Consider the following 12,190-nt stretch of genomic DNA (forward strand, 5'->3'; position numbering starts at 1 on the left):
GGGCTTTGCTGCTTTTTACGTCACCACTGTGCTCTATGTTAACAATAAACCTTTTCCCAAAGAGGTACAGAAGTATTTTCAACAACCTTGTCATGGAAACCAGATAGTCAAGTAAAGCTTCTAACAACCTTCTTCTCAGATACTAGGTACCTTTCCATTATATTCATTTCTACCTTTAACTGAACATAAAGTTTACCATACACTGTAAAAGTACTAAGGCTTTCTGAGATATCTTTCACATAAATGTGGCTCACCATACTGCAAATAAGTAAATGAAAGATTTATTCAATTCATCTTAGTGCAGCAACAGTGAAGTTAGGAGTAGTCTAATTACTGAAAATTAAGATTTCCTGGTACATTTGTTTTATTTGAACAGTATTGACTATTTGGCTTTTCATACAATTTTATGTAGGATTTCTATAATTTTTTGTTTCTTTTTTTGTTTGTTTGTTTTTTTGAGTCACACCCAGTAGCGCTTGGGGGTCACTCCTGGCTCGATGCTCAGAAATCGCTCCTGGCAGACTTGGGGGACCATATGGGGTGCCAGGATTCGAACCACTGACCTTCTGCTTGCAAGAAGGTCGCCTTACCTCCATGCTATCTCTCCGGCCCCTGATTTCTATAATTTTTAAAGCTCAACAGTGATGAAAAGAAAAGGCTATGAATTTTGTTGGCTTTGACTCCTCTGGGTTTTCCTATTATTATTTTCTCTTCTTCATTTAATCAAAAACGAACAAAAAAAAACAGAAACAAACAAAAAAATCTACAAATGGTAAAATGTATTTTAATTCAAATTTATGAAATCCCTCCAAAAACCCCTTTCACAACCAAAACAAGAAAAGGAAAACAAAAATTAAGTCCTCTCTGCTCCATACTACTAACAATTATGACCATTTAACTAGGCTTAAAGAAAACCTCTTATAAACACAAAAAAAAAAGAATAAAGAAGGGAGTGGTTCTGGTTAATCTCATATGAAACACAATCTTTGAATAAAGCTGACCAGAAAGAGCAGTTTTGTCAGTTTTAACTGGCCTCCACAAACAACAAGTCTATCACTGAAATAGATGATTTGAAACCGATTAATATCCCTTTCTCCAGAGAAACATACATTTTGGAAAGCAATAAAAGAAAAGGATTCTTTAACATTTCATTTTCTTTCTTGGAGAAGTAGAGGTTGGTGTGACCTCCCAAAGGTTCTAGAACCATGCTAGAGACCCAGCAGTTCCCATTTAAAGTCCTATAAGGAGTTCCTGCTGTGCTTTTGTTGCAATCTTTCTTGTTGACTTCTGAACATTCTATTTTAATCATTCTCATCAAACACCATGCTACCAAAAATCAAAGATTCCTTCTAATTATTCCAATGAGGTCAGATTCCCCTCCATGTTTTATAAGTTTTTACTGTACCTATTCAAATGTATGCTTATATACAATATAAATATGGAAGTATATTTTATAAAGAAATGTCCCTATTACTTCTGGAACAAAAAAGTGTATCAAAGAGTCAAACAGATAGTATAGGTGTTAAGGTGCATACCTTGCATGTAGCTGACCCTGTTTTGATCCTCAGTACCACTTGGTCCACAGAGAATTGTTTAGCATAGCCCAGAAGGTCCATGAGCACCTCCAAGAGTGCCCTGGAATCCCATAGTTGGTCAATAATCATTAATGTGGTCCCTGACTCCCTGAGCACCACAAATTATAATGTATCATTGAAACTACAGCAATAGTACAATAGGTAGGTGCTTACCTTGCACAAAGTGGACTGAGATTTGATCCCCAGCACCACAGGTGCCCAGAGCCTTCCCTGTCAGGAATAATCCCTGGGCACAGAGTCAGGGTAAGCCCTAAATAACAGTTGGTGTAATTTCCATAAAAAAGAAAAAAAAATCGGGCCCGGAGAGATAGCACAGCGGTGTTTGCCTTGCAAGCAGCTGATTCAGGACCAAAGGTGGTTGGTTCGAATCCCGGTGTCCCATATGGTCCCCCGTGCCTGCCAGGAGCTATTTCTGAGCAGACAGCCAGGATTAAGCCCTGAGCACTGCCAGGTGTGGCCCAAAAAAAAAACCAAAAAAAAAAAAATCATATGCAGTAATATTGCTGTTACAAACAAGAATCAGAAAATACAAATGATTTCTCAAATAACATATGAAAAAGAGGGTATTAAGAAAAACTTACTTTAATTCCATTTATTTACATGACTTATACTGTGATGAGACACTAAAGAACACAGAAAAAAGCTGAAAGGACAACAGTCTGAGGGATTTAGAGAAAAGAGGTATAAAGTAATTTACAAAATAACGAATATAAGCTCACATAATGGCAATTTACTATACATAGTTATTATCTATGCAACTCAAAACTAAAAAACATAACATGATGTCCTTTAATAACCTCTGAATTTATTACTTAGCAAAAAAGGCAGCACCTGCTATCACCTTGATTAAATTTGGCCATATACTCTCTTATAGTACCAACACATCTAGCCAATTGTGATTCCAAGAAAGAGTAAAAGGCACTTTTAGGACTGGTACTCAACCTTGAAATGCTGAAAGCTCCTTCATCATCCAGTGTGGGGACAAATACATGCATGTGCATGTGACCCTAACACTTCTGTGCAGCAAGCACAGTATAAACATCATCACTACAAATCACATAGACACAGCCACTTGTTTTAACATACACCAATCAATGGAGACCTTGCAGGATTCTATAAGGATGTCTCAAAATCACAGTTAACATTTTTCCCTATCACTTCTCTCATTAAAAACCCAGATAACAGATTTTTCTTTTCTACTTTTAGTTAATACTATGTAGGGCAACAGAGAGGAAATTACAGAATAATTTACATGTATCATTTAAGTATATAAAAGCACAAATGTGCTTACTATTACACAAGTGTTCCGAAAAAGAAAAATTTGCTATTTAGATTTCTCCTAAAAAAAATTGAAGAGTAAATTTATTGTTTAGAATTAGCACTATCCTAATCAAATTATAATGTTAATTTTTCTTCCTAATTTTCCTTACACCATTCATAAATTAAAAGTACAATATGTTACATAAAATTACCTTAAAGGCTAATTAATTACAATCTACTGCTTGTGTTGTTTCCTAAAATGACATATGATTAGTAAAATATAATTTACAATATATTAAAGTAAACAATAATAGATGTTATTTATCTAAAAACAAAACTCAAAGATGTATCACCCAAAAATTTAAAAAGCTGTACAATATAGTTTTATTTGGGGCCAAGATGAGCTATCTGGTAGGTAATACATAAAAGACTTTTACACTGGTTCCTTCAAAGCATCTACATTTTATTCTGCATTTAGTTTAAATTAAATATTTAAAACTAAAGCTGTTCTATGTTGCAAACACAGCTAAAATGAAGAGCTTCTGTAGCAGCAGTGACCAGATTTTAAATGCAGGTAGATCGATAAAAAAAAATTCCAACAAGCATAGGCTCCATGTGTGAGTAGAATGGTTTATAATAGCTTGCAAATGACTATGTGCTTGCTGTAACCAGCTGTTCTTAAATTATGAATATGCAACCAATTCATGTTAAAGCCAAATCCCAGCACTATTTCTAGAGAAATCCCAGTAGTTTTGCTTGTTCTACATGTTAGCTCTGTTAAGGATACAAATGGCAGTAAGCTTCTGAACAAATAGGACCAAACTATTGGCATTTCATGCACTGGGTCCATTATCACAGTGGGGGATGTCAATCACTAGTACATTCCTATAACAGCTCAGGCAATATGACAATGATCTCGCAGGGGAAAAAAAAATCAAAATCTCTGCAGCATACTCTAAGTCCTTCTGACAACCTAATGCTTTCTTACTTCAGCCAATCAGACAGTCAGACCTGACCTAGTAGAAGACTTGCATCAGGCTTGAAACATTTAAAAACATCAATCATAAAAACAAAGACAGGACATTGAATTATACAGTATTAACCTCCAGGGTTTGCATACAAAGACCTTAGATTTATTTATGTCCCAGCGAGTTAAGAGCTTCAGTACACCGTTCTTTACACCAAACTGACTGCCAATTTGATGAACCTCTCTGCCCTCAGCAGGAGTGCACCGTCTTTGATTAATGAGTGCATGCTTGTGGAAAAGTGGAAAAGGAGAAAACAGAAGAAAAACATACAATTATACCTACATATAGTTGGAGTACTGATGCAACAATTATCCTCAAACCAAATACTCCTTTTATCTTATACACAAATATTTTTTCTTATACAGATATGCATACACACTAAAAAAAATCAGTAAATATCTTATTTAACTTTTTACCCCTAATATATTTATTTCAATAAAAGGCACTGTAAATCAAGCATAAGCAAAATTACAGATTATAAATTTTAAGTATGAATAGTAATTTGAAAGTACACTATCTGGTATAGTAATTTTTTAAATACATGGAATAAGAACCTGATTTTCACCTCAAATAGTTATGAGTTTACTTAATTTATTTTACTTATTTGTTTTTAGGACTACACCCAGTGGTGTTCATTCAGGTCTTACTCTTAACTAATTGCTCAAGGATCACTTCTAATGATGCTCTAGGAACCAAATGTAGTATGACAGGGGTCAAACTGGAACCAACTTACTTGCAAGGCAAGTGCCTTAACTCCTGTACTATACCTCTAGCCAACCCCAAACCTACTAATTAAAAAAGAAATTAATCCTGTGCTTGTTTCGGCAGCACATATACTAAAAGTAGAAGAGAAAATTAGCATGGCCCCTGTGCAAGGATGACACGCAAATTCGTGATGTGTTCCATATTTTTTAAAAAAAAAAGAACTTAATCCTTATCAATGAACAGTATTTTATATCTCAAACTGTATTTTATGCCTGGTCATAAATCACAAAACACTAAATATAAAATCCTGTAAAAGCTGAAGCACATGTTTTTCATAAAAGAAACTCAGGTTTGATTCTTAGCACCACATGATCCCTGAGTACCATTAGGACTACTCTGAGTACAACTAAGTATGAAGAAACCCTGTAGCATGACTGGATGTGGTCCCCAAACAAAAAGTAATAAAATAGAGGTCGGTGGGGCTGGAGAGATAGCATGAAGGTAGGGCGTTTGCCTTGTATGCAGAAGGACAGTGGTTCGAATTCCGGCATCCTGAGCCTGCCAGGAGCGATTTCTGAGTGTGGAGCCAGGAGTAACACCTGAGCGCTGCTGGGTGTGACCCCCCTCAAAAACACACACACACACACACACACACACACACAAAACAAAGGTCGGAGCAATATCACAGGGATAGGGCATTTGCCTTGCATACAGCTAACTCACATTTGAGCCCCAGCATCCCATCTGGTCCCCCAAGCCTGCCAGGAGTGATTTCTGAGCACAGAGCCAAGAGTAACCCCTGAGCATCACCAGGGTGGCCCAAAAACTGGAAAAGAAAAAGTAACAAAACACGCCAGGTTAACTCATTTTACTTTCCCTCGGGAGAGATGGTGGCAATACTTTATAATGCTATGTGTTATTTTTAATTTACTAGACACCTATATTTAGAGTTAATAGTCAATAGAAAACTTGTGGAAGTTTAAACTTTTATGACTTATATTAAGCATTGCTTTCCTTTATGAAATTCAAAGCAGAGCTCGTATGTATACTTGGCAAATTAAAAAAAAAAAAAAAAAAAACAACCCTGGGCCCAGAGAGATAGCACAACGGTGTTTGCCTTGCAAGCAGCCGATCCAGGACCAAAGGTGGTTGGTTCGAATCCCAGTGTCCCATATGGTCCCCCGTGCCTGCCAGGAGCTATTTCTGAGCAGACAGCCAGGAGTAACCCCTGAGCACCGCTGGGTGTGGCCCAAAAACAAAAAAAAAACCCTACTGTCAGAGAGGAGGGGGTGGGGAGAGGAGGGAAGCATAGAGAAGGGGAGGGGACGGAGGGGAAAAGAAAGAATGGTAGGGAAGGATGAAAAAAAGATAGAAAGATGGTAAGAAAGATAAAAAGATGGAAGGAAGGAAGGAAGGAAGGAAGGAAGGAAGGAAGGAAGGAAGGAAGGAAGGAAGGAAGGAAGGAAGGAAGGAAGGAAGGAAGGAAGGAAGGAAGGAAGGAAGGAAGGAAGGAAGGAAAAGGAAAAGAAAGATTCCTGCTTAAAGTATTTAGTAGAAGGTAATTTATTAGAATTAAGACTGTCTTATCTTTTAATATGAACAAAATAAGATTTCTTCAAGAAAATATTTGTATTGCTATAAAACTCAATGTACTATAAGTTAGCTATATAAATAACTGCCTAAGCACAATTTTGAGTAAAATATATTTCTTAAAAATTGAATCCAAGGTAAAGGCAATAGAATGATTTTTTAAAAAAAAACAACAACAGGTCTATTATCTGTTAAGAGGGTTAAGAAAGTATATCACCTGAATATACATCTTAGTGTTAGCCTCAGAAATATATATTTAATAAGGAAGCATTTCTGTAAACTTATATTTTCAATATATCATAATTCCAGAACCATTCAGCAGTATATTACAAGTGCTTAAAATTTATATCATATAGAAAGTATATAAGCAAATTAAATATTCTTATCAACTTCACAGTTCTTAAAAAACTATGTGATGTTAAATGTTTAAATTTTATGCTCATTTAGGAAATACGTAATGCACTTAAAAATTTTAAACTAAAAATCAAATATTTAAACTTGAAAGGGTCATTAACAATACTAAATTATATTCTTAAACTAATCATCCTACTTGTATACAAATTTCTTTAAATTCTGCTCAAATTATACCTTTTCATATCGCCACTGTATTAATTACCCTCCTACCAAAAATAACTAAGTATATATAAGCAAACGACTCTAAAAGTAGAAAACACTTAAGTACCATGGGATCATTTCATGCCATTTTAGTACCACAGCAAGATGCCAATAAAAGTTATTAGTAAAATATAACCTTAAATCGTTAAATGACTACTAATTATTTAATGATTTCTTTACATCTTTCTAAGTAAAATTAAGCATTTCACCAGTAATTTTTTCTGATTATTGTCAATGAAAATTTTAAAAGTTTTAAATATTGAGTCAACATTTATTTAATAAAACATTATTTTTTTAAAACCTCATGGTATTAAATATTTAAATTTTATCACGAGAAACCTCTTAAGATATCTATGATTTAATTAATCCCTCAGGATATCAAGTATATTAAAGATCATTAAACCTTGATGATAGAATATCATCTAAGGGCCAAAAAAATCATCATATTACTTAGTTTGTACTAAATCATTTCTAAATCCTAGCCGTTAGAAGATAAAAGAAAACTCGCACTACAGCTTAAAATCTCTTTGAGAAATCTTTAAACCTAAGGTAATCAAGTTCTAGAGCACACTTTCACTAATTCATGGAGATGGAGCAAAAAACATGAACTTTTGTGCAACTGTGATAGCCTACATCTTGTATAGGAACACAAAAGTAGCAACAAAGACATTAACAATTGCAGTTCAAGCTGGGAGTGACTGTTCTGTTTCAATTCAATGACACCACTAATGGCTTCTTAGCAGCTCCATGAAATCAACCAGCTGTCAAGTTGATGCATCAGAAGGAACAGTTATGCACTCCCATAAGAAAAAGCAACACATCAGGATGTTTGGCAAAACATCTGCTCCTTTACACTGCAGTTCTATAATAAACATGCAAACAAAGAAATGGGAGAAAGAGCAACAGAATTAAAATTCTGAGGTTTCCATTACATTCTGATATGCATTTTAAATAAATGACTTTTAAAAATGAAAACAATTTCTACCACTCAAATACTTTGTTATTTCAAATCTTTTTACTATGCTAAATGTAATTACTCAGATTCTCCTAAAAAGACATAAAAATCTGCACATTTTTACGTTAAGATTAAACTATAAAAAAGATTAAACTATATTAGCACCAAGAAAAATAATTATAATGTTATGTGTATGTACAAAATTAATATAGTAACACTGAAATGTATCCTTTTATTTAGCACATCATGTCAACATGATCATTTAATAACTGTATTTCCAAACTAAAGTCAAAAAATAATTCTCAGTAAATGTTAAAAGGGTGAGTAAAGCTAAAAGTTCAGCACTCATTTAAAAAACAAGAACAATATAGATATTATTGCCTGGATTTAAAAGTATATACCTAACTCTTTCTTATCTCCACATAATCTATAAATTAAAACATAAACTTCCTGTTTTAAAAAGCTTACAATCTAATTTCCCTCTTGCTAAAAAAAAAATGGTATTTGTCCTCCTAATCAAGCAATTGAGTTGTATACCAGCAATGATCACAAATATTTGTGAAATCTAACTTTTTTCTACCTGAAACTTGACTGTTTCAATGTTGTTTAAATTATTGATTATGCAGCACAGTGGCAATAATATGTACAGTGTTTACAATAGGTGAGAGACTTCAAATGTACTTAACTACCATTTTCTTAAACTGCTTATCCTCTGTTGCTTGCCATTTATAATCTGCCAAATCTTCTAGTCCTTTGTTGCATGTATAATTTAGAACCATCTGTTCTATGTGCTTTTTCACTATTTAAACATTTTCACCTATCTACAATTCACATGACATTCAACTCAAGTAAAGCTTTTTATGCAGAATTGTATATAAAGCAAATTTCTAAATTAAAAGGCATTATCAGGTAACCCCAAAGAAGACCACTGCAAAGATAATAAACATACCCCATACAGTTATGTTAGACAAATCTTTTCAATGTATTCAGAATTGGTTCTATTAGCTTTTTTGAATTAATTGTAGTCAATGTTTTACACACACACACACACATACACACATACACACACAGAGAAGACAAAGAAAATGCAAATTAAATGCAGACAGTTTCATGTCCTTGTTAGAAGAGAGGTAAATATGCTGACTGAAAATAACTACAGACAGAATTCTACTTTACCATTCAGTTCAATTTACAGAGCTACTTCTTTATGTACAAGTCAGTGTATCATTAAGTTTGATCATGTGACCAACCAAACTTTGGTGAGGTGAAAAACTATTTGACAAATTAAAACAGCACTAGTTTTTATTTCTCTTTTTATAATGGCTAACAAAGCGCTTACAGTGAGGAGTTACAAATTTTAAAAGCAATCCTACCTTTTAAATCGACCTTACTGTCAACAGTTTGACTTAATAACAACCACTGAAATTTCAAAGTATTTTATATCTCCATATATTTACAATAGTTATATTTTTAAATGAAAAAAGTGTAAAAGAATCGGGATATCAAAGTACACATAAATATTAATCAAGCTGACTTAAAAGAAAAAACCTTCAGCAGAAAAGTGAAGCAAATAAGAGAATATGCTTTTTGAAAGTAATAAAAATCTTTAAATATGCAGACAAAAACTAGGTGAACCCCAAATGAAGTCAACTGTAAGCTTACACCGTATTTTCGCACATAATTTTCCACCTGTTACCAAAACAAAAAAATGAGTAGCCAGCGTAGGTTATTTTGAAAACACAAAAGTGCTCAATACAACCTGACGTTAACCTGAAAGTTACAGAATACTTTAAGGGGGAAATAGGAGAGGAAAATTTACTCTTGGGAAATTTCTCTATAAAGTTTGGATGACGTCACCAGAACCCCTGAACAATCCCTAAACTTTGAATATTATCCAGTCACACGTTTTGCCTTTCTAAGGCTTCTTTCACTTCCTCAAAAATAAATAAATAAATAAAAATTCTAAGAAAAAAAAAAGGAAGAGACTTGGGAATAAAAATTGCCCAAGATGGCGAAACGCTTGTTGTTTAGAGGGCAGGGGAAAAAAATGGAGGATATTGTAATATACACAAAGGGATAAATTTCAACAACTCGGCCAAGGACTGGCAGCTGCTTCTCTAGAAGGAAGCAACACACAAAAGATAAATACAGAAGGGAGAGAAGAAAAGAGAAATATCTCCCAAACAAGCAGAGGCAGCTCTGACTCTCCAAAAAAATTTTTTTTTTATTTTTCCTTTCCCAAATTCCAATTCTGGAGGATCATGGGGGTTACTTTAGAGGGGAGGAGAGCACCAAGAAAGGGCAAAGAGAAAGAGACAGAGAGAACAAATGACAAGATTCAAAGAGCAGCGAAGTAGAGCAGGAAGCTCGGCTGGCTGATTTTCCAGGGGAAAAAAAGAAGAAAACAGCGAGGAAATCAGAGACCGATTCACAGCCCCAACAGTCAAGGATTAAAAGCTGGGCTCCTCGAACCCTCTCTGGTGCCCTGGCAACCGATCTGTCCCAGGTATCAAGATTTTTTTCCCCCCAGTCCCACCTGCACACCCCCGCCCCGGGCCTCGCGCCTCCCAAGCTCATTTTCTGCAAACTCTTAAGAGCCTGCAAGCAACACAGGGGAAAAAAAGAGCCAGAGGAGGCCCATCTTGGGGGGTGGGGGGGTGGGCGCCGCTCATCAGTCCTAAAGGGAAGAGGGGGCGGAGGCAAAATTAAAAAAAAAAACTGGGGGAAGTAGAGGAACTTGGGGGGGGGGGTTGTAATTTTGAAAGTGCCCCGGCACAGAATGGGGGAGCAGCGGATATTCCTAGGGTAGGAATCTCTGAGATCAACCGTATCAGGGCTTTGGGTTTTGGGGGGGTAGATTTTTTTTTTCTTTTTTCCTTTTCTTTTTAAGCAAAACTGTTGGCGGAGACCCGAGCCCTGGAAGCCGAAGGGAATGGAAGGCAGGAGACGCTTCCCGGCCGCCGCGCAGGGCCAGCCGAGGCACAAAGGGAGGCGGCTCGACTCGCGCTCGGCGGCGGCATCGTCGGCCCCGCGCCCGGGGAGCCCTCGGCCCCTGCTCCATCGAAAAGTCCCGCACCTTAGCGGCAGCTAAGCTCGGAATAGAAAAGTTTCCATTCTCCCAGAGACCGCACCCCTTCGCCTCCCACCCGCGATCGCGCCATCTCCGGGTGTCCTCCTCCTCCTCCTCCCCCAAACCGCACTCGGGACCCCGAGCAACCCACCCCGACCGAGCCTGCCTTCCTTCCTTCCCTCCGGCAGCACAACAAAGAGACATCTCCCCGAGCGGGCGAGGAGAAACTGCGGCGGGCAGGGCTGAGCTCCCCAAAGCTTAGCGACTGACTCCCCCCGAGTTGAACCCCGCTCGCCGGAGCGTAGTTTCTTTCTCCCCTTCATTCCCGCCGCGGCTTTTCCTTCCTTCGTGCCCGAATTTCTTCTCACCCGCACACCCGAAATATTTTTAATTTAATTTTTTTTAAACTTACCTTGACTTTCGAAACTGAGAGTTGCTTTGGCTGAGATTTCTGCCTTCCCCAGATGGTCGAAGATTTTTTTTTATTTTTTTATTTTATTTTATTTGTTTAATTTTGGCTTGTGGAAAAGCACCCACGTCTCCTTATTTCTCTGATGATTTAATTTTTCTGCAAGAAAGTCTAGAAAGAGGAGTTGGCCTGGAGAGGAGATTGGTGTCGGGAAAAGCCCTGGCCTCCCTCCTTCTTCGCCTTCCGCCTCTCTTCTCTCTGATTAGTTCCTATCCAGCAGCAGCAGATTGAAGCAGGAGATGATGATTCTTCTCAAGGTTTGTTCAGCAGCTTCACTTCTAGGCGAAGGCTTCATGAACCAAGTGACGTCAACCAACAAGGCTTCTCTCTCTCTCTCTCTCTCTCCTCTCCTCTCCTAACAATGAAAGTTGCTGTTAACAAGGGGAAAAAAAGAGAGAGAGAGAGAATTGTTTATACCATTTCAGTTCCAATAATAAATGACCTATCAGCTCCTAAAGGAGCCCAGGGAGGGAAGGCTGGTTTGCCTCTTCCTTCCAAGAATACTTGAATCTTTGAGTTTTTAAACACCGTTTCCTTATCCCAGGAAAAAGTTCAGAAACTTAAAACGTATTTTTGCATTGCCATTAAAAGTAGAGCGGACAGGAAGAAAATGGGATTGGAAACATCATTTTATTTTATTTTTTATAAAAGCGTAAACAAGGACTGGGAACACAGATGGGACCTTTTTCCACTTAAACTTTTTCGTCCGTAAACTGAGAATTCGGTTGAAGTCTATAAACCAATTAAATGTCTATGCCAAGAATTCGTGGCATATTTGTGATCTAAAATAAAATAAAGGGCAGGATGCAAGACAGACTTGGAATAAAATCCTGCTGTCCTGAACGGGCAAATTAATCTGGCTGTAATTTTTACACATTGAATTAAAATTTAAACAAAACACGT

At 36.7% G+C, this 12,190-nt stretch overlaps 1 pseudogene; it reads left to right on the forward strand.

The window, feature by feature from the left end:
* The first annotated feature begins 4,695 nt into the window (after nucleotides 1–4,695).
* Nucleotides 4,696–4,795, forward strand: LOC126009772 (uncharacterized; annotated as a pseudogene).
* Nucleotides 4,796–12,190: the final 7,395 nt, after the last annotated feature.

The sequence above is a fragment of the Suncus etruscus genome, chromosome 5, assembly GCF_024139225.1.
Source record: "Suncus etruscus isolate mSunEtr1 chromosome 5, mSunEtr1.pri.cur, whole genome shotgun sequence".
NCBI lineage: Eukaryota > Metazoa > Chordata > Mammalia > Eulipotyphla > Soricidae > Suncus > Suncus etruscus.